This window comes from Crinia signifera, chromosome 3, assembly GCF_055691185.1.
Source record: "Crinia signifera chromosome 3, ASM5569118v1, whole genome shotgun sequence".
NCBI classification, from domain to species: domain Eukaryota; kingdom Metazoa; phylum Chordata; class Amphibia; order Anura; family Myobatrachidae; genus Crinia; species Crinia signifera.
Genome location: NC_139219.1, coordinates 85421503 through 85442719, shown reverse-complemented (window position 1 = coordinate 85442719; position 21217 = coordinate 85421503). Strand labels below are relative to the sequence as shown.

General features: G+C 34.0%; 22 non-coding genes across 22 annotated transcripts; all 22 read right to left on the bottom strand.

Annotated features, from left to right (window-relative positions):
* Positions 1-756: 756 nt before the first annotated feature.
* TRNAL-UAA (transfer RNA leucine (anticodon UAA)) lies at positions 757-839 on the bottom strand. Its single transcript has one exon. It is a non-coding gene; the product is annotated as a tRNA-Leu (tRNA).
* Positions 840-1638: 799 nt separating this feature from the next.
* TRNAL-UAA (transfer RNA leucine (anticodon UAA)) lies at positions 1639-1721 on the bottom strand. The gene has a single exon. It is a non-coding gene; the product is annotated as a tRNA-Leu (tRNA).
* Positions 1722-2582: 861 nt separating this feature from the next.
* Positions 2583-2665, bottom strand: TRNAL-UAA (transfer RNA leucine (anticodon UAA)). The gene has a single exon. It is a non-coding gene; the product is annotated as a tRNA-Leu (tRNA).
* Positions 2666-3463: 798 nt separating this feature from the next.
* Positions 3464-3546, bottom strand: TRNAL-UAA (transfer RNA leucine (anticodon UAA)). Its single transcript has one exon. It is a non-coding gene; the product is annotated as a tRNA-Leu (tRNA).
* An 861-nt stretch (positions 3547-4407) lies between these two features.
* Positions 4408-4490, bottom strand: TRNAL-UAA (transfer RNA leucine (anticodon UAA)). The gene has a single exon. It is a non-coding gene; the product is annotated as a tRNA-Leu (tRNA).
* Positions 4491-5289: 799 nt separating this feature from the next.
* Positions 5290-5372, bottom strand: TRNAL-UAA (transfer RNA leucine (anticodon UAA)). The gene has a single exon. It is a non-coding gene; the product is annotated as a tRNA-Leu (tRNA).
* An 862-nt stretch (positions 5373-6234) lies between these two features.
* TRNAL-UAA (transfer RNA leucine (anticodon UAA)) lies at positions 6235-6316 on the bottom strand. Its single transcript has one exon. It is a non-coding gene; the product is annotated as a tRNA-Leu (tRNA).
* Positions 6317-7114: 798 nt separating this feature from the next.
* Positions 7115-7197, bottom strand: TRNAL-UAA (transfer RNA leucine (anticodon UAA)). Its single transcript has one exon. It is a non-coding gene; the product is annotated as a tRNA-Leu (tRNA).
* Positions 7198-8058: 861 nt separating this feature from the next.
* On the bottom strand, positions 8059-8141 carry TRNAL-UAA (transfer RNA leucine (anticodon UAA)). The gene has a single exon. It is a non-coding gene; the product is annotated as a tRNA-Leu (tRNA).
* A 798-nt stretch (positions 8142-8939) lies between these two features.
* TRNAL-UAA (transfer RNA leucine (anticodon UAA)) lies at positions 8940-9022 on the bottom strand. The gene has a single exon. It is a non-coding gene; the product is annotated as a tRNA-Leu (tRNA).
* An 861-nt stretch (positions 9023-9883) lies between these two features.
* On the bottom strand, positions 9884-9966 carry TRNAL-UAA (transfer RNA leucine (anticodon UAA)). The gene has a single exon. It is a non-coding gene; the product is annotated as a tRNA-Leu (tRNA).
* A 786-nt stretch (positions 9967-10752) lies between these two features.
* On the bottom strand, positions 10753-10835 carry TRNAL-UAA (transfer RNA leucine (anticodon UAA)). The gene has a single exon. It is a non-coding gene; the product is annotated as a tRNA-Leu (tRNA).
* An 862-nt stretch (positions 10836-11697) lies between these two features.
* On the bottom strand, positions 11698-11779 carry TRNAL-UAA (transfer RNA leucine (anticodon UAA)). The gene has a single exon. It is a non-coding gene; the product is annotated as a tRNA-Leu (tRNA).
* Positions 11780-12577: 798 nt separating this feature from the next.
* Positions 12578-12660, bottom strand: TRNAL-UAA (transfer RNA leucine (anticodon UAA)). Its single transcript has one exon. It is a non-coding gene; the product is annotated as a tRNA-Leu (tRNA).
* An 861-nt stretch (positions 12661-13521) lies between these two features.
* Positions 13522-13604, bottom strand: TRNAL-UAA (transfer RNA leucine (anticodon UAA)). Its single transcript has one exon. It is a non-coding gene; the product is annotated as a tRNA-Leu (tRNA).
* Positions 13605-14402: 798 nt separating this feature from the next.
* Positions 14403-14485, bottom strand: TRNAL-UAA (transfer RNA leucine (anticodon UAA)). The gene has a single exon. It is a non-coding gene; the product is annotated as a tRNA-Leu (tRNA).
* Positions 14486-15958: 1473 nt separating this feature from the next.
* Positions 15959-16041, bottom strand: TRNAL-UAA (transfer RNA leucine (anticodon UAA)). Its single transcript has one exon. It is a non-coding gene; the product is annotated as a tRNA-Leu (tRNA).
* A 785-nt stretch (positions 16042-16826) lies between these two features.
* On the bottom strand, positions 16827-16909 carry TRNAL-UAA (transfer RNA leucine (anticodon UAA)). The gene has a single exon. It is a non-coding gene; the product is annotated as a tRNA-Leu (tRNA).
* Positions 16910-17770: 861 nt separating this feature from the next.
* On the bottom strand, positions 17771-17853 carry TRNAL-UAA (transfer RNA leucine (anticodon UAA)). The gene has a single exon. It is a non-coding gene; the product is annotated as a tRNA-Leu (tRNA).
* Positions 17854-18639: 786 nt separating this feature from the next.
* On the bottom strand, positions 18640-18722 carry TRNAL-UAA (transfer RNA leucine (anticodon UAA)). Its single transcript has one exon. It is a non-coding gene; the product is annotated as a tRNA-Leu (tRNA).
* Positions 18723-19583: 861 nt separating this feature from the next.
* TRNAL-UAA (transfer RNA leucine (anticodon UAA)) lies at positions 19584-19666 on the bottom strand. The gene has a single exon. It is a non-coding gene; the product is annotated as a tRNA-Leu (tRNA).
* Positions 19667-20452: 786 nt separating this feature from the next.
* Positions 20453-20535, bottom strand: TRNAL-UAA (transfer RNA leucine (anticodon UAA)). The gene has a single exon. It is a non-coding gene; the product is annotated as a tRNA-Leu (tRNA).
* Between the last annotated feature and the right edge of the window lie 682 nt (positions 20536-21217).

Genomic DNA, 21217 nt, shown 5'->3' with positions numbered 1-21217 from the left:
TGATTACATATCTGGCTATTTTCAGAGATTTTATGATATCTATATTTCTTTTATTCATAAAAAATAAGTTTATTTGAAAAATGTAACTCAAAATATAATTTTTGTTGATGTTTTATGATTGACAGTTGAAATGAATAAAAAATCAAAATAAGGCAAACTTCCAGCTGCCACTGAGCCCCCCAGCAGCCCCCTGCCAATTCTAAATATGCCTGGAAAACCCCCAGGAGTAGCAGAGACCACGGTTGACAAGCAGACAGGTAAGTTGTCTTTTTTTATGTCAGGGGTTTTCAGCGCTGCAAACTCTGCGAACAGTTTTCAAAATTGGATACTGTGGGTATCACAAGTGCACTTACCTATGGTAATCCATAATGCTGTACCATTTTCATACAGTTCCTTTAATAAAATATATTTAAAACTTGGATACTGTGGTTATAACGAGTGCACATACCCATGGTAATCCAAAATTGTGCACAAAGCATGCTCGTTGGTATTACCTCACTCCCAAATTTATATCACATAAAGTTATTGATTTTGACCATATTTTCAGATTGTCCAGCCATATAGACTGCTCTTTATTTTTATGATGATTATTGACCTTTACAAATGTTGCTTTTTGTCTTGCCATATGAGAATGTTTTTGTGGAACAATTATGTTGCTCAACAAATGTAAGCAACATAGACTCCTGAACATGTTAAGCACATAACTCTGTTAACATTCTTCCTTTAACATTTTCACAAGGGTAGAATTAAAATTCATACCAGAAGTGGGGTTCGAACCCACGCGGATAGAAATCCATTGGATCTTAAGTCCAACGCCTTAACCACTCGGCCATCCTGGTTTTTTGCTGAAACTTGTTGTCATGTGAAAATACTATTTCAATGTTCATGTGTATTTTAATGTGCATGGCTATCATTTTATTCAAACTTTCTAGTGCTTGGAGTCTAAATTATGACATATTTCTGGCAACTTTTATGGATATTATATCCTTATTTCATTTCCAAACAGAAAGTAAGGTTCTTTAGAAAATATTTACTCAAAGTATGTATTTTATTGAATTTCATTATATTTTTACAATATTCAGCTATATAGATTGCTCTGCCTTTTAACTCTTTGAGTGCCAACATCTGTGACAGATTTTCAAAATATCTGCTAAAACTGCCAAAGTCGCTCACATTTGTTCTATAAATTCAAATAAAAAATGTAGTGTAAACAAAGATTATATTTCCTATGTAAGGTAAACATTACAGGTCTTTATGATGAATAAAAAAACTTTGCTTGCCAATTTTTACACCTTTTTTAACATGTCACATTAGACATTCAAAGGGTTTATGTTGATAACTAACATTTGGAAATAAATGCTAACTTTCTTTTTCTGTACGGTCACATGGCAATTCTTTTGTGGAAATGTAAGGTGGTCAACAAAGATATGCAACATATACTTCTTTCTCTAATTTCCAACATTCTGTCATGTACATTAAAACAGAATGTAACTTTCATTTTCTGTATGTTCACATGGCAATGCTTTTGTAGAATGCATGGTGCCAACTATCATAAGCAACATATATTCCTGTATGCTTTTCTGATTGATGACATTCTTACTAGTACATTTTTATAAGGATTAAATGAAAAAAAAAGCATACCAGAAGTGGGGTTCGAACCCACGCGGATACAAATCCATTGGATCTTAAGTACAACGCCTTAACCACTCGGCAATCCTGGTGTGAATCTGGCAGCTGCTTATTCTTATGCTAGATGCTTTTGCAATGGGCCTATTTCTTTCAATATGGTCAACTTTTATTCAAACATACACAACTTAGAGTCTAAATGATTACATATCTGGCTATTTTCAGAGATTTTATGATATCTATATTTCTTTTATTCATAGAAAATAAGTTTATTTGAAAAATGTAACTCAAAATATAATTTTTGTTGATGTTTTATGATTGACAGTTGAAATTAATAAAAAATCAAAATAAGGCAGACTTCCAGATGCCACTGAGCCCCCCAGCAGCCCCCTGCCAATTCTAAATATGCCTGGAAAACCCCCAGGAGTAGCAGAGACCACGGTTGACAAGCAGACAGGTAAGTTGTCTTTTTTTATGTCAGGGGTTTTCAGCGCTGCAAACTCTGCGAACAGTTTTCAAAATTGGATACTGTGGGTATCACAAGTGCACTTACCTATGGTAATCCATAATGCTGTACCATTTTCATACAGTTCCTTTAATAAAATATATTTAAAACTTGGATACTGTGGTTATAACGAGTGCACATACCCATGGTAATCCAAAATTGTGCACAAAGCATGCTCGTTTGTATTACCTCACTCCCAAATTTATATCACATAAAGTTATTGATTTTGACCATATTTTCAGATTGTCCAGCCATATAGACTGCTCTTTATTTTTATGATGATTATTGACCTTTACAAATGTTGCTTTTTGTCTTGCCATATGAGAATGTTTTTGTGGAACAATTATGTTGCTCAACAAATGTAAGCAACATAGACTACTGAACATGTTAAGCACATAACTCTGTTAACATTCTTCCTTTAACATTTTCACAAGGGTAGAATTAAAATTCATACCAGAATTGGGGTTCGAACCCACACGGATAGAAATCCATTGGATCTTAAGTCCAACGCCTTAACCACTCGGCCATCCTGGTTTGTTGCTGCAACTTGTTGTCATGGGAAAATACTATTTTAATGTTCATGTGTATTTTAATGTGCATGGCTATCTTTTTATTCAAACTTTCTAGTGCTTGAAGTCTAAATTATGACATATTTCTAGCAACTTTTATGGATATTATATCCTTATTTCATTTCCCAATATAAAGTAAGGTTCTTTAGAAAATATTTACTCAAAGTATGTATTTTATTGAATTTTTTTATATTTTTACATTATTCAGCTATATAGAGTGCTCTGCCTTTTAACTCTTTGAGTGCCAACATCTGTGACAGATTTTCAAAATATCTGCTAAAACTGCCAAAGTCGCTCACATTTGTTCTATAAATTCAAATAAAAAATGTAGTGTAAACAAAGATTATATTTCCTATGTAAGGTAAACATTAAAGGTCATTATGATGAATAAAAAAACTTTGCTTGCCAATTTTTACACCTTTTTTAACATATCACATTAGACATTCAAAGGGTTTATGTTGATAACTAACATTTGGAAATAAATGCTAACTTTCTTTTTCTGTACGGTCACATGGCAATTCTTTTGTGGAAATGTATGGTGGTCAACAAAGATATGCAACATATACTCCTTTCTCTAATTTCCAACATTCTGTCATGTACATTAAAACAGAATGTAACTTTCATTTTCTTTATGTTCACATGGCAATGCTTTTGTAGAATGCATGTTGCCAACTATCATAAGCAACATATATTCATGTATGCTTTTCTGATTGATGGCATTCTTACTTGTACATTTATATAAGGCTTAAATGAAAAAAAAGCATACCAGAAGTGGGGTTCGAACCCACGCGGATACAAATCCATTGGATCTTAAGTCCAACGCCTTAACCACTCGGCCATCCTGGTGTGATTCTGGCAGCTGCTTTTTCTTATGTTAGATGCTTTTGCTATGGGCCTATTTCTTTCAATATGGTCAACTTTTATTCAAACATACACAACTTAGAGTCTAAATGATTACATATCTGGGTATTTTCAGAGATTTTATGATATCTATATTTCTTTTATTCATAGAAAATAAGTTTATTTGAAAAATGTAACTCAAAATATAATTTTTGTTGATGTTTTATGATTGACAGTTGAAATTTATAAAAAATCAAAATAAGGCAGACTTCCAGCTGCCACTGAGCCCCCCAGCAGCCCCCTGCCAATTCTAAATATGCCTGGAAAACCCCCAGGAGTAGCAGAGACCACGGTTGACAAGCAGACAGGTAAGTTGTCTTTTTTTATGTCAGGGGTTTTCAGCGCTGCAAACTCTGCGAACAGTTTTCAAAATTGGATACTGTGGGTATCACAAGTGCACTTACCTATGGTAATCCATAATGCTGTACCATTTTCATACAGTTCCTTTAATAAAATATATTTAAAACTTGGATACTGTGGTTATAACGAGTGCACATACCCATGGTAATCCAAAATTGTGCACAAAGCATGCTCGTTTGTATTACCTCACTCCCAAATTTATATCACATAAAGTTATTGATTTTGACCATATTTTCAGATTGTCCAGCCATATAGACTGCTCTTTATTTTTATGATGATTATTGACCTTTACAAATGTTGCTTTTTGTCTTGCCATATGAGAATGTTTTTGTGGAACAATTATGTTGCTCAACAAATGTAAGCAACATAGACTCTTGAACATGTTAAGCACATAACTCTGTTAACATTCTTCCTTTAACATTTTCACAAGGGTAGAATTAAAATTCATACCAGAAGTGGAGTTCGAACCCACGCGGATAGAAATCCATTGGATCTTAAGTCCAACGCCTTAACCACTCGGTCATCCTGGTTTGTTGCTGTAACTTGTTGTCATGGGAAAATACTATTTCAATGTTCATGTGTATTTAATTGTGCATGGCTATCATTTTATTCAAACTTTCTAGTGCTTGGAGTCTAAATTATGACATATTTCTGGCAACTTTTATGGATATTATATCCTTATTTCATTTCCCAACAGAAAGTAAGGTTCTTTAGAAAATATTTACTCAAAGTATGTATTTTATTGAATTTCATTATATTTTTACAATATTCAGCTATATAGATTGCTCTGCCTTTTAACTCTTTGAGTGCCGACATCTGTGACAGATTTTCAAAATATCTGCTAAAACTGCCAAAGTCGCTCACATTTGTTCTATAAATTCAAATAAAAAATGTAGTGTAAACAAAGATTATATTTCCTATGTAAGGTAAACATTACAGGTCTTTATGATGAATAAAAAAACTTTGCTTGGCAATTTTTACACCTTTTTTAACATATCACATTAGACATTCAAAGGGTTTATGTTGATAACTAACATTTGGAAATAAATGCTAACTTTCTTTTTCTGTACGGTCACATGGCAATTCTTTTGTGGAAATGTAAGGTGGTCAACAAAGATATGCAACATATACTCCTTTCTCTAATTTCCCACATTCTGTCATGTACATTAAAACAGAATGTAACTTTCATTTTCTGTATGTTCACATGGCAATGCTTTTGTAGAATGCATGGTGCCAACTATCATAAGCAACATATATTCCTGTATGCTTTTCTGATTGATGACATTCTTACTAGTACATTTTTATAAGGATTAAATGAAAAAAAAAGCATACCAGAAGTGGGGTTCGAACCCACGCGGATACAAATCCATTGGATCTTAAGTACAACGCCTTAACCACTCGGCCATCCTGGTGTGAATCTGGCAGCTGCTTTTTCTTATGCTAGATGCTTTTGCAATGGGCCTATTTCTTTCAATATGGTAAACTTTTATTCAAACATACACAACTTAGAGTCTAAATGATTACATATCTGGCTATTTTCAGAGATTTTATGATATCTATATTTCTTTTATTCATAGAAAATAAGTTTATTTGAAAAATGTAACTCAAAATATAATTTTTGTTGATGTTTTATGATTGACAGTTGAAATTAATAAAAAATCAAAATAAGGCAGACTTCCAGATGCCACTGAGCCCCCCAGCAGCCCCCTGCCAATTCTAAATATGCCTGGAAAACCCCCAGGAGTAGCAGAGACCACGGTTGACAAGCAGACAGGTAAGTTGTCTTTTTTTCATGTCAGGGGTTTTCAGCGCTGCAAATTCTGCGAACAGTTTTCAAAATTGGATACTGTGGGTATCACAAGTGCACTTACCTATGGTAATCCATAATGCTGTACCATTTTCATACCGTTCCTTTAATAAAATATATTTAAAACTTGGATACTGTGGTTATAACGAGTGCACATACCCATGGTAATCCAAAATTGTGCACAAAGCATGCTCGTTTGTATTACCTCCCTCCCAAATTTATATCACATAAAGTTATTGATTTTGACCATATTTTCAGATTGTCCAGCCATATAGACTGCTCTTTATTTTTATGATGATTATTGACCTTTACAAATGTTGCTTTTTGTCTTGCCATATGAGAATGTTTTTGTGGAACAATTATGTTGCTCAACAAATGTAAGCAACATAGACTCCTGAACATGTTAAGCACATAACTCTGTTAACATTCTTCCTTTAACATTTTCACAAGGGTAGAATTAAAATTCATACCAGAAGTGGGTTCGAACCCACGCGGATAGAAATCCATTGGACATTAAGTCCAACGCCTTAACCACTCGGCCATCCTGGTTTGTTGCTGCAACTTGTTGTCATGGGAAAATACTATTTCAATGTTCATGTGTATTTTAATGTGCATGGCTATCTTTTTATTCAAACTTTCTAGTGCTTGGAGTCTAAATTATGACATATTTCTGGCAACTTTTATGGATATTATATCCTTATTTCATTTCCCAACAGAAAGTAAGGTTCTTTAGAAAATATTTACTCAAAGTATGTATTTTATTGAATTTTTTTATATTTTTACATTATTCAGCTATATAGATTGCTCTGCCTTTTAACTCTTTGAGTGCCTACATCTGTGACAGATTTTTAAAATATCTGCTAAAACTGCCAAAGTCGCTCACATTTGTTCTATAAATTCAAATAAAAAATGTAGTGTAAACAAAGATTATATTTCCTATGTAAGGTAAACATTACAGGTCATTATGATGAATAAAAAAACTTTGCTTGGCAATTTTTACACCTTTTTTAACATATCACATTAGACATTCAAAGGGTTTATGTTGATAACTAACATTTGGAAATAAATGCTAACTTTCTTTTTCTGTACGGTCACATGGCAATTCTTTTGTGGAAATGTATGGTGGTCAACAAAGATATGCAACATATACTCCTTTCTCTAATTTCCAACATTCTGTCATGTACATTAAAACAGAATGTAACTTTCATTTTCTTTATGTTCACATGGCAATGCTTTTGTAGAATGCATGTTGCCAACTATCATAAGCAACATATATTCATGTATGCTTTTCTGATTGATGGCATTCTTACTTGTACATTTATATAAGGCTTAAATGAAAAAAAAGCATACCAGAAGTGGGGTTCGAACCCACGCGGATACAAATCCATTGGATCTTAAGTCCAACGCCTTAACCACTCGGCCATCCTGGTGTGATTCTGGCAGCTGCTTTTTCTTATGTTAGATGCTTTTGCTATGGGCCTATTTCTTTCAATATGGTCAACTTTTATTCAAACATACACAACTTAGAGTCTAAATGATTACATATCTGGGTATTTTCAGAGATTTTATGATATCTATATTTCTTTTATTCATAGAAAATAAGTTTATTTGAAAAATGTAACTCAAAATATAATTTTTGTTGATGTTTTATGATTGACAGTTGAAATTTATAAAAAATCAAAATAAGGCAGACTTCCAGCTGCCACTGAGCCCCCCAGCAGCCCCCTGCCAATTCTAAATATGCCTGGAAAACCCCCAGGAGTAGCAGAGACCACGGTTGACAAGCAGACAGGTAAGTTGTCTTTTTTTATGTCAGGGGTTTTCAGCGCTGCAAACTCTGCGAACAGTTTTCAAAATTGGATACTGTGGGTATCACAAGTGCACTTACCTATGGTAATCCATAATGCTGTACCATTTTCATACAGTTCCTTTAATAAAATATATTTAAAACTTGGATACTGTGGTTATAACGAGTACACATACCCATGGTAATCCAAAATTGTGCACAAAGCATGCTCGTTTGTATTACCTCACTCCCAAATTTATATCACATAAAGTTATTGATTTTGACCATATTTTCAGATTGTCCAGCCATATAGACTGCTCTTTATTTTTATGATGATTATTGACCTTTACAAATGTTGCTTTTTGTCTTGCCATATGAGAATGTTTTTGTGGAACAATTATGTTGCTCAACAAATGTAAGCAACATAGACTCCTGAACATGTTAAGCACATAACTCTGTTAACATTCTTCCTTTAACATTTTCACAAGGGTAGAATTAAAATTCATACCAGAAGTGGAGTTCGAACCCACGCGGATAGAAATCCATTGGATCTTAAGTCCAACGCCTTAACCACTCGGTCATCCTGGTTTGTTGCTGCAACTTGTTGTCATGGGAAAATACTATTTCAATGTTCATGTGAATTTAATTGTGCATGGCTATCTTTTTATTCAAACTTTCTAGTGCTTGGAGTCTAAATTATGACATATTTCTGGCAACTTTTATGGATATTATATCCTTATTTCATTTCCCAACAGAAAGTAAGGTTCTTTAGAAAATATTTACTCAAAGTATGTATTTTATTGAATTTCATTATATTTTTACAATATTCAGCTATATAGATTGCTCTGCCTTTTAACTCTTTGAGTGCCGACATCTGTGACAGATTTTCAAAATATCTGCTAAAACTGCCAAAGTCGCTCACATTTGTTCTATAAATTCAAATAAAAAATGTAGTGTAAACAAAGATTATATTTCCTATGTAAGGTAAACATTACAGGTCTTTATGATGAATAAAAAAACTTTGCTTGGCAATTTTTACACCTTTTTTAACATATCACATTAGACATTCAAAGGGTTTATGTTGATAACTAACATTTGGAAATAAATGCTAACTTTCTTTTTCTGTACGGTCACATGGCAATTCTTTTGTGGAAATGTATGGTGGTCAACAAAGATATGCAACATATACTCCTTTCTCTAATTTCCAACATTCTGTCATGTACATTAAAACAGAATGTAACTTTCATTTTCTGTATGTTCACATGGCAATGCTTTTGTAGAATGCATGGTGCCAACTATCATAAGCAACATATATTCCTGTATGCTTTTCTGATTGATGACATTCTTACTTGTACATTTTTATAAGGCTTAAATGAAAAAAAAGCATACCAGAAGTGGGGTTCGAACCCATGCGGATACAAATCCATTGGATCTTAAGTCCAACGCCTTAACCACTCGGCCATCCTGGTGTGATTCTGCCAGCTGCTTTTTCTTATGTTAGATGCTTTTGCTATGGGCCTATTTCTTTCAATATGGTCAACTTTTATTCAAACATACACAACTTAGAGTCTAAATGATTACATATCTGGCTATTTTCAGAGATTTTATGATATCTATATTTCTTTTATTCATAGAAAATAAGTTTATTTGAAAAATGTAACTCAAAATATAATTTTTGTTGATGTTTTATGATTGACAGTTGAAATTTATAAAAAATCAAAATAAGGCAGACTTCCAGCTGCCACTGAGCCCCCCAGCAGCCCCCTGGCAATTCAAAATATGCCTGGAAAACCCCCAGGAGTAGCAGGGACCACGGTTGACAAGCAGACAGGTAAGTTGTCTTTTTTTATGTCAGGGGTTTTCAGCGCTGCAAACTCTGCGAACAGTTTTCAAAATTGGATACTGTGGGTATCACAAGTGCACTTACCTATGGTAATCCATAATGCTGTACCATTTTCATACAGTTCCTTTAATAAAATATATTTAAAACTTGGATACTGTGGTTATAACCAGTGCACATACCCATGGTAATCCAAAATTGTGCACAAAGCATGCTCGTTTGTATTACCTCACTCCCAAATTTATATCACATAAAGTTATTGATTTTGACCATATTTTCAGATTGTCCAGCCATATAGACTGCTCTTTATTTTTATGATGATTATTGACCTTTACAAATGTTGCTTTTTGTCTTGCAATATGAGAATGTTTTTGTGGAACAATTATGTTGCTCAACAAATGTAAGCAACATAGACTCCTGAACATGTTAAGCACATAACTCTGTTAACATTCTTCCTTTAACATTTTCACAAGGGTAGAATTAAAATCCATACCAGAAGTGGAGTTCGAACCCACGCGGATAGAAATCCATTGGATCTTAAGTCCAACGCCTTAACCACTCGGTCATCCTGGTTTGTTGCTGCAACTTGTTGTCATGGGAAAATACTATTTCAATGTTCATGTGTATTTTAATGTGCATGGCTATCTTTTTATTCAAACTTTCTAGTGATTGGAGTCTAAATTATGACATAACTCTGGCAACTTTTATGGATATTATATCCTTATTTCATTTCCCAACAGAAAGTAAGGTTCTTTATTTACTCAATGTATTTTATTGAATTTCATTATATTTTTACAATATTAAGCTATATAGATTGCACTACCTTTTAACTCTTTGAGTGTCAACATCTGTGACAGATTTTCAAAATATCTGCTAAAAATGCCAGTCGCTCAGATTTGTTCTATAAATTCAAATAAAAAATGTAGTGTAAACAAAGATTATATTTCCTATGTAAGGTAAACAATACAAGTCATTATGATGAATAAAAAAACTTTGCTTGGCAATTTTTACACCTTTTTTAACATATCACATTAGACATTCAAAGGGTTTATGTTGATAACTAACATTTGGAAATAAATGCTAACTTTCTTTTTCTGTACGGTCACATGGCAATTCTTTTGTGGAAAGGTATGGTGGTCAACAAAGATATGCAACATATACTCCTTTCTCTAATTTCCAACATTCTGTCATGTACATTAAAACAGAATGTAACTTTCATTTTCTGTATGTTCACATGGCAATGCTTTTGTAGAATGCATGGTGCCAACTATCATAAGCAACATATATTCCTGTATGCTTTTCTGATTGATGACATTCTTACTAGTACATTTTTATAAGGATTAAATGAAAAAAAAAGCATACCAGAAGTGGGGTTCGAACCCACGCGGATACAAATCCATTGGATCTTAAGTACAACGCCTTAACCACTCGGCCATCCTGGTGTGAATCTGGCAGCTGCTTTTTCTTATGCTAGATGCTTTTGCAATGGGCCTATTTCTTTCAATATGGTCAACTTTTATTCAAACATACACAACTTAGAGTCTAAATGATTACATATCTGGCTTTTTTCAGAGATTTTATGATATCTATATTTCTTTTATTCATAGAAAATAAGTTTATTTGAAAAATGTAACTCAAAATATAATTTTTGTTGATGTTTTATGATTGACAGTTGAAATTAATAAAAAATCAAAATAAGGCAGACTTCCAGATGCCACTGAGCCCCCCAGCAGCCCCCTGCCAATTCTAAATATGCCTGGAAAACCCCCAGGAGTAGCAGAGACCACGGTTGACAAGCAGACAGGTAAGTTGTCTTTTTTTCATGTCAGGGGTTTTCAGCGCTGCAAACTCTGCGAACAGTTTTCAAAATTGGATACTGTGGGTATCACAAGTGCACTTACCTATGGTAATCCATAATGCTGTACCATTTTCATACCGTTCCTTTAATAAAATATATTTAAAACTTGGATACTGTGGTTATAACGAGTGCACATACCCATGGTAATCCAAAATTGTGCACAAAGCATGCTCGTTTGTATTACCTCCCTCCCAAATTTATATCACATAAAGTTATTGATTTTGACCATATTTTCAGATTGTCCAGCCATATAGACTGCTCTTTATTTTTATGATGATTATTGACCTTTACAAATGTTGCTTTTTGTCTTGCCATATGAGAATGTTTTTGTGGAACAATTATGTTGCTCAACAAATGTAAGCAACATAGACTCCTGAACATGTTAAGCACATAACTCTGTTAACATTCTTCCTTTAACATTTTCACAAGGGTAGAATTAAAATTCATACCAGAAGTGGGTTCGAACCCACGCGGATAGAAATCCATTGGACATTAAGTCCAACGCCTTAACCACTCGGCCATCCTGGTTTGTTGCTGCAACTTGTTGTCATGGGAAAATACTATTTCAATGTTCATGTGTATTTTAATGTGCATGGCTATCTTTTTATTCAAACTTTCTAGTGCTTGGAGTCTAAATTATGACATATTTCTGGCAACTTTTATGGATATTATATCCTTATTTCATTTCCCAACAGAAAGTAAGGTTCTTTAGAAAATATTTACTCAAAGTATGTATTTTATTGAATTTTTTTATATTTTTACATTATTCAGCTATATAGATTGCTCTGCCTTTTAACTCTTTGAGTGCCTACATCTGTGACAGATTTTTAAAATATCTGCTAAAACTGCCAAAGTCGCTCACATTTGTTCTATAAATTCAAATAAAAAATGTAGTGTAAACAAAGATTATATTTCCTATGTAAGGTAAACATTACAGGTCATTATGATGAATAAAAAAACTTTGCTTGGCAATTTTTACACCTTTTTTAACATATCACATTAGACATTCAAAGGGTTTATGTTGATAACTAACATTTGGAAATAAATGCTAACTTTCTTTTTCTGTACGGTCACATGGCAATTCTTTTGTGGAAATGTATGGTGGTCAACAAAGATATGCAACATATACTCCTTTCTCTAATTTCCAACATTCTGTCATGTACATTAAAACAGAATGTAACTTTCATTTTCTTTATGTTCACATGGCAATGCTTTTGTAGAATGCATGTTGCCAACTATCATAAGCAACATATATTCATGTATGCTTTTCTGATTGATGGCATTCTTACTTGTACATTTATATAAGGCTTAAATGAAAAAAAAGCATACCAGAAGTGGGGTTCGAACCCACGCGGATACAAATCCATTGGATCTTAAGTCCAACGCCTTAACCACTCGGCCATCCTGGTGTGATTCTGGCAGCTGCTTTTTCTTATGTTAGATGCTTTTGCTATGGGCCTATTTCTTTCAATATGGTCAACTTTTATTCAAACATACACAACTTAGAGTCTAAATGATTACATATCTGGGTATTTTCAGAGATTTTATGATATCTATATTTCTTTTATTCATAGAAAATAAGTTTATTTGAAAAATGTAACTCAAAATATAATTTTTGTTGATGTTTTATGATTGACAGTTGAAATTTATAAAAAATCAAAATAAGGCAGACTTCCAGCTGCCACTGAGCCCCCCAGCAGCCCCCTGCCAATTCTAAATATGCCTGGAAAACCCCCAGGAGTAGCAGAGACCACGGTTGACAAGCAGACAGGTAAGTTGTCTTTTTTTATGTCAGGGGTTTTCAGCGCTGCAAACTCTGCGAACAGTTTTCAAAATTGGATACTGTGGGTATCACAAGTGCACTTACCTATGGTAATCCATAATGCTGTACCATTTTCATACAGTTCCTTTAATAAAATATATTTAAAACTTGGATACTGTGGTTATAACGAGTACACATACCCATGGTAATCCAAAATTGTGCACAAAGCATGCTCGTTTGTATTACCTCACTCCCAAATTTATATCACATAAAGTTATTGATTTTGACCATATTTTCAGATTGTCCAGCCATATAGACTGTTCTTTATTTTTATGATGATTATTGACCTTTACAAATGTTGCTTTTTGTCTTGCCATATGAGAATGTTTTTGTGGAACAATTATGTTGCTCAACAAATGTAAGCAACATAGACTCCTGAACATGTTAAGCACATAACTCTGTTAACATTCTTCCTTTAACATTTTCACAAGGGTAGAATTAAAATTCATACCAGAAGTGGAGTTCGAACCCACGCGGATAGAAATCCATTGGATCTTAAGTCCAACGCCTTAACCACTCGGTCATCCTGGTTTGTTGCTGCAACTTGTTGTCATGGGAAAATACTATTTCAATGTTCATGTGAATTTAATTGTGCATGGCTATCTTTTTATTCAAACTTTCTAGTGCTTGGAGTCTAAATTATGACATATTTCTGGCAACTTTTATGGATATTATATCCTTATTTCATTTCCCAACAGAAAGTAAGGTTCTTTAGAAAATATTTACTCAAAGTATGTATTTTATTGAATTTCATTATATTTTTACAATATTCAGCTATATAGATTGCTCTGCCTTTTAACTCTTTGAGTGCCGACATCTGTGACAGATTTTCAAAATATCTGCTAAAACTGCCAAAGTCGCTCACATTTGTTCTATAAATTCAAATAAAAAATGTAGTGTAAACAAAGATTATATTTCCTATGTAAGGTAAACATTACAGGTCTTTATGATGAATAAAAAAACTTTGCTTGGCAATTTTTACACCTTTTTTAACATATCACATTAGACATTCAAAGGGTTTATGTTGATAACTAACATTTGGAAATAAATGCTAACTTTCTTTTTCTGTACGGTCACATGGCAATTCTTTTGTGGAAATGTATGGTGGTCAACAAAGATATGCAACATATACTCCTTTCTCTAATTTCCAACATTCTGTCATGTACATTAAAACAGAATGTAACTTTCATTTTCTGTATGTTCACATGGCAATGCTTTTGTAGAATGCATGGTGCCAACTATCATAAGCAACATATATTCCTGTATGCTTTTCTGATTGATGACATTCCTACTTGTACATTTTTATAAGGCTTAAATGAAAAAAAAGCATACCAGAAGTGGGGTTCGAACCCATGCGGATACAAATCCATTGGATCTTAAGTCCAACGCCTTAACCACTCGGCCATCCTGGTGTGATTCTGCCAGCTGCTTTTTCTTATGTTAGATGCTTTTGCTATGGGCCTATTTCTTTCAATATGGTCAACTTTTATTCAAACATACACAACTTAGAGTCTAAATGATTACATATCTGGCTATTTTCAGAGATTTTATGATATCTATATTTGGTACTTGTGAGTTATCTGGACGCCCGATTTTTTGATTGTATGCCTTAAGTTAAGGCATACAATCAGATACGATGCGATGCGATATCGCATCGCATCGCATCGCATCGCATGCGACCATCGGATGCGATGACCCGATTTTTCCATAGGAATCAATGTTAAAATGATTCCTATGGAAAAAGGGGTCCTTTTCATACCCCTACTATCCAAGTGGGCATGGAGTTGGATATAAACCTGTGGCGAGCGTAGCGAGCCACCGAGCCCGAAGCGTGGCGAGCGAAGCGAGCCCCGCGAGGGGACGGTATTCCGTGTCCCCTCGCGGGGCTCGCTACGCTCGCCACGCTTCGGGCTCGGTGGCTCGCTACGCTCGCCACAGGTTTATATCCAACTCCATGCCCACTTGGATAGTAGGGGTATGAAAAGGACCCCTTTTTCCCATTGAATTCCATGTTAAAATGGACTCAGTCCATTTTAACATTGATTCCTATGGAAAAATCGGGTCATCGCATCGCATCGCATCGCATCGCATCCGATGGTCGCATGCGATGCGATGTGCCCGATCCGACCCGATTTTGAAATCGGGCGTCCGGATAACTCACAAGTACCCTATATTTCTTTTATTCATAGAAAATAAGTTTATTTGAAAAATGTAACTCAAAATATAATTTTTGTTGATGTTTTATGATTGACAGTTGAAATTTATAAAAAATCAAAATAAGGCAGACTTCCAGCTGCCACTGAGCCCCCCAGCAGCCCCCTGCCAATTCTAAATATGCCTGGAAAACCCCCAGGAGTAGCAGGGACCACGGTTGACAAGCAGACAGGTAAGTTGTCTTTTTTTATGTCAGGGGTTTTCAGCGCTGCAAACTCTGCGAACAGTTTTCAAAATTGGATACTGTGGGTATCACAAGTGCACTTACCTATGGTAATCCATAATGCTGTACCATTTTCATACAGTTCCTTTAATAAAATATATTTAAAACTTGGATACTGTGGTTATAACCAGTGCACATACCCATGGTAATCCAAAATTGTGCACAAAGCATGCTCGTTTGTATTACCTCACTCCCAAATTTATATCACATAAAGTTATTGATTTTGACCATATTTTCAGATTGTCCAGCCATATAGACTGCTCTTTATTTTTATGATGATTATTGACCTTTACAAATGTTGCTTTTTGTCTTGCAATATGAGAATGTTTTTGTGGAACAATTATGTTGCTCAACAAATGTAAGCAACATAGACTCCTGAACATGTTAAGCACATAACTCTGTTAACATTCTTCCTTTAACATTTTCACAAGGGTAGAATTAAAATTCATACCAGAAGTGGAGTTCGAACCCACGCGGATAGAAATCCATTGGATCTTAAGTCCAACGCCTTAACCACTCGGTCATCCTGGTTTGTTGCTGCAACTTGTTGTCATGGGAAAATACTATTTCAATGTTCATGTGTATTTTAATGTGCATGGCTATCTTTTTATTCAAACTTTCTAGTGATTGGAGTCTAAATTATGACATAACTCTGGCAACTTTTATGGATATTATATCCTTATTTCATTTCCCAACAGAAAGTAAGGTTCTTTATTTACTCAATGTATTTTATTGAATTTCATTATATTTTTACAATATTAAGCTATATAGATTGCACTACCTTTTAACTCTTTGAGTGTCAACATCTGTGACAGATTTTCAAAATATCTGCTAAAAATGCCAGTCGCTCAGATTTGTTCTATAAATTCAAATAAAAAATGTAGTGTAAACAAAGATTATATTTCCTATGTAAGGTAAACAATACAAGTCATTATGATGAATAAAAAAACTTTGCTTGGCAATTTTTACACCTTTTTTAACATATCACATTAGACATTCAAAGGGTTTATGTTGATAACTAACATTTGGAAATAAATGCTAACTTTCTTTTTCTGTACGGTCACATGGCAATTCTTTTGTGGAAAGGTATGGTGGTCAACAAAGATATGCAACATATACTCCTTTCTCTAATTTCCAACATTCTGTCATGTACATTAAAACAGAATGTAACTTTCATTTTCTGTATGTTCACATGGCAATGCTTTTGTAGAATGCATGGTGCCAACTATCATAAGCAACATATATTCCTGTATGCTTTTCTGATTGATGACATTCTTACTTGTACATTTTTATAAGGCTTAAATGAAAAAAAAGCATACCAGAAGTGGGGTTCAAACCCACGCGGATACAAATCCATTGGATCTTAAGTCCAACGCCTTAACCACTCAGCCATCCTGGTGTGATTCTGGCAGCTGCTTTTTCTTATGCTAGATGCTTTTGCAATGGGCCTATTTCTTTCAATATGGTCAACTTTTATTCAAACATACACAACTTAGAGTCTAAATGATTACATATCTGGCTATTTTCAGAGATTTTATGATATCTATATTTCTTTTATTCATAGAAAATAAGTTTATTTGAAAAATGTAACTCAAAATATAATTTTTGTTGATGTTTTATGATTGACAGTTGAAATTTATAAAAAATCAAAATAAGGCAGACTTCCAGCTGCCACTGAGCCCCCCAGCAGCCCCCTGCCAATTCTAAATATGCCTGGAAAACCCCCAGGAGTAGCAGGGACCACGGTTGACAAGCAGACAGGTAAGTTGTCTTTTTTTATGTCAGGGGTTTTCAGCGCTGCAAACTCTGCGAACAGTTTTCAAAATTGGATACTGTGGGTATCACAAGTGCACTTACCTATGGTAATCCATAATGCTGTACCATTTTCATACAGTTCCTTTAATAAAATAGATTTAAAACTTGGATACTGTGGTTATAACCAGTGCACATACCCATGGTAATCCAAAATTGTGCACAAAGCATGCCCGTTTGTATTACCTCACTCCCAAATTTATATCACATAAAGTTATTGATTTTGACCATATTTTCAGATTGTCCAGCCATATAGACTGCTCTTTATTTTTATGATGATTATTGACCTTTACAAATGTTGCTTTTTGTCTTGCAATATGAGAATGTTTTTGTGGAACAATTATGTTGCTCAACAAATGTAAGCAACATAGACTCCTGAACATGTTAAGCACATAACTCTGTTAACATTCTTCCTTTAACATTTTCACAAGGGTAGAATTAAAATTCATACCAGAAGTGGAGTTCGAACCCACGCGGATAGAAATCCATTGGATCTTAAGTCCAACGCCTTAACCACTCGGTCATCCTGGTTTGTTGCTGCAACTTGTTGTCATGGGAAAATACTATTTCAATGTTCATGTGTATTTTAATGTGCATGGCTATCTTTTTATTCAAACTTTCTAGTGATTGGAGTCTAAATTATGACATAACTCTGGCAACTTTTATGGATATTATATCCTTATTTCATTTCCCAACAGAAAGTAAGGTTCTTTATTTACTCAATGTATTTTTATTGAATTTCATTATATTTTTACAATATTCAGCTATATAGATTGCACTACCTTTTAACTCTTTGAGTGTCAACATCTGTGACAGATTTTCAAAATATCTGCTAAAAATGCCAGTCGCTCAGATTTGTTCTATAAATTCAAATAAAAAATGTAGTGTAAACAAAGATTATATTTCCTATGTAAGGTAAACAATACAAGTCATTATGATGAATAAAAAAACTTTGCTTGGCAATTTTTACACCTTTTTTAACATATCACATTAGACATTCAAAGGGTTTATGTTGATAACTAACATTTGGAAATAAATGCTAACTTTCTTTTTCTGTACGGTCACATGGCAATTCTTTTGTGGAAATGTATGGTGGTCAACAAAGATATGCAACATATACTCCTTTCTCTAATTTCCAACATTCTGTCATGTACATTAAAACAGAATGTAACTTTCATTTTCTGTATGTTCACATGGCAATGCTTTTGTAGAATGCATGGTGCCAACTATCATAAGCAACATATATTCCTGTATGCTTTTCTGATTGATGACATTCTTACTTGTACATTTTTATAAGGCTTAAATGAAAAAAAAGCATACCAGAAGTGGGGTTCGAACCCATGCGGATACAAATCCATTGGATCTTAAGTCCAACGCCTTAACCACTCGGCCATCCTGGTGTGATTCTGCCAGCTGCTTTTTCTTATGTTAGATGCTTTTGCTATGGGCCTATTTCTTTCAATATGGTCAACTTTTATTCAAACATACACAACTTAGAGTCTAAATGATTACATATCTGGCTATTTTCAGAGATTTTATGATATCTATATTTCTTTTATTCATAGAAAATAAGTTTATTTGAAAAATGTAACTCAAAATATAATTTTTGTTGATGTTTTATGATTGACAGTTGAAATTTATAAAAAATCAAAATAAGGCAGACTTCCAGCTGCCACTGAGCCCCCCAGCAGCCCCCTGCCAATTCTAAATATGCCTGGAAAACCCCCAGGAGTAGCAGGGACCACGGTTGACAAGCAGACAGGTAAGTTGTCTTTTTTTATGTCAGGGGTTTTCAGCGCTGCAAACTCTGCGAACAGTTTTCAAAATTGGATACTGTGGGTATCACAAGTGCACTTACCTATGGTAATCCATAATGCTGTACCATTTTCATACAGTTCCTTTAATAAAATAGATTTAAAACTTGGATACTGTGGTTATAACCAGTGCACATACCCATGGTAATCCAAAATTGTGCACAAAGCATGCCCGTTTGTATTACCTCACTCCCAAATTTATATCACATAAAGTTATTGATTTTGACCATATTTTCAGATTGTCCAGCCATATAGACTGCTCTTTATTTTTATGATGATTATTGACCTTTACAAATGTTGCTTTTTGTCTTGCAATATGAGAATGTTTTTGTGGAACAATTATGTTGCTCAACAAATGTAAGCAACATAGACTCCTGAACATGTTAAGCACATAACTCTGTTAACATTCTTCCTTTAACATTTTCACAAGGGTAGAATTAAAATTCATACCAGAAGTGGAGTTCGAACCCACGCGGATAGAAATCCATTGGATCTTAAGTCCAACGCCTTAACCACTCGGTCATCCTGGTTTGTTGCTGCAACTTGTTGTCATGGGAAAATACTATTTCAATGTTCATGTGTATTTTAATGTGCATAGCTATCTTTTTATTCAAACTTTCTAGTGATTGGAGTCTAAATTATGACATAACTCTGGCAACTTTTATGGATATTATATCCTTATTTCATTTCCCAACAGAAAGTAAGGTTCTTTATTTACTCAATGTATTTTTATTGAATTTCATTATATTTTTACAATATTCAGCTATATAGATTGCACTACCTTTTAACTCTTTGAGTGTCAACATCTGTGACAGATTTTCAAAATATCTGCTAAAAATGCCAGTCGCTCAGATTTGTTCTATAAATTCAAATAAAAAATGTAGTGTAAACAAAGATTATATTTCCTATGTAAGGTAAACAATACAAGTCATTATGATGAATAAAAAAACTTTGCTTGGCAATTTTTACACCTTTTTTAACATATCACATTAGACATTCAAAGGGTTTATGTTGATAACTAACATTTGGAAATAAATGCTAACTTTCTTTTTCTGTACGGTCACATGGCAATTCTTTTGTGGAAATGTATGGTGGTCAACAAAGATATGCAACATATACTCCTTTCTCTAATTTCCAACATTCTGTCATGTACATTAAAACAGAATGTAACTTTCATTTTCTGTATGTTCACATGGCAATGCTTTTGTAGAATGCATGGTGCCAACTATCATAAGCAACATATATTCCTGTATGCTTTTCTGATTGATGACATTCTTACTTGTACATTTTTATAAGGCTTAAATGAAAAAAAAGCATACCAGAAGTGGGGTTCGAACCCATGCGGATACAAATCCATTGGATCTTAAGTCCAACGCCTTAACCACTCGGCCATCCTGGTGTGATTCTGCCAGCTGCTTTTTCTTATGTTAGATGCTTTTGCTATGGGCCTATTTCTTTCAATATGGTCAACTTTTATTCAAACATACACAACTTAGAGTCTAAATGATTACATATCTGGCTATTTTCAGAGATTTTATGATATCTATATTTCTTTTATTCATAGAAAATAAGTTTATTTGAAAAATGTAACTCAAAATATAATTTTTGTTGATGTTTTATGATTGACAGTTGAAATTTATAAAAAATCAAAATAAGGCAGACTTCCAGCTGCCACTGAGCCCCCCAGCAGCCCCCTGCCAATTCTAAATATGCCTGGAAAACCCCCAGGAGTAGCAGGGACCACGGTTGACAAGCAGACAGGTAAGTTGTCTTTTTTTATGTCAGGGGTTTTCAGCGCTGCAAACTCTGCGAACAGTTTTCAAAATTGGATACTGTGGGTATCACAAGTGCACTTACCTATGGTAATCCATAATGCTGTACCATTTTCATACAGTTCCTTTAATAAAATAGATTTAAAACTTGGATACTGTGGTTATAACCAGTGCACATACCCATGGTAATCCAAAATTGTGCACAAAGCATGCCCGTTTGTATTACCTCACTCCCAAATTTATATCACATAAAGTTATTGATTTTGACCATATTTTCAGATTGTCCAGCCATATAGACTGCTCTTTATT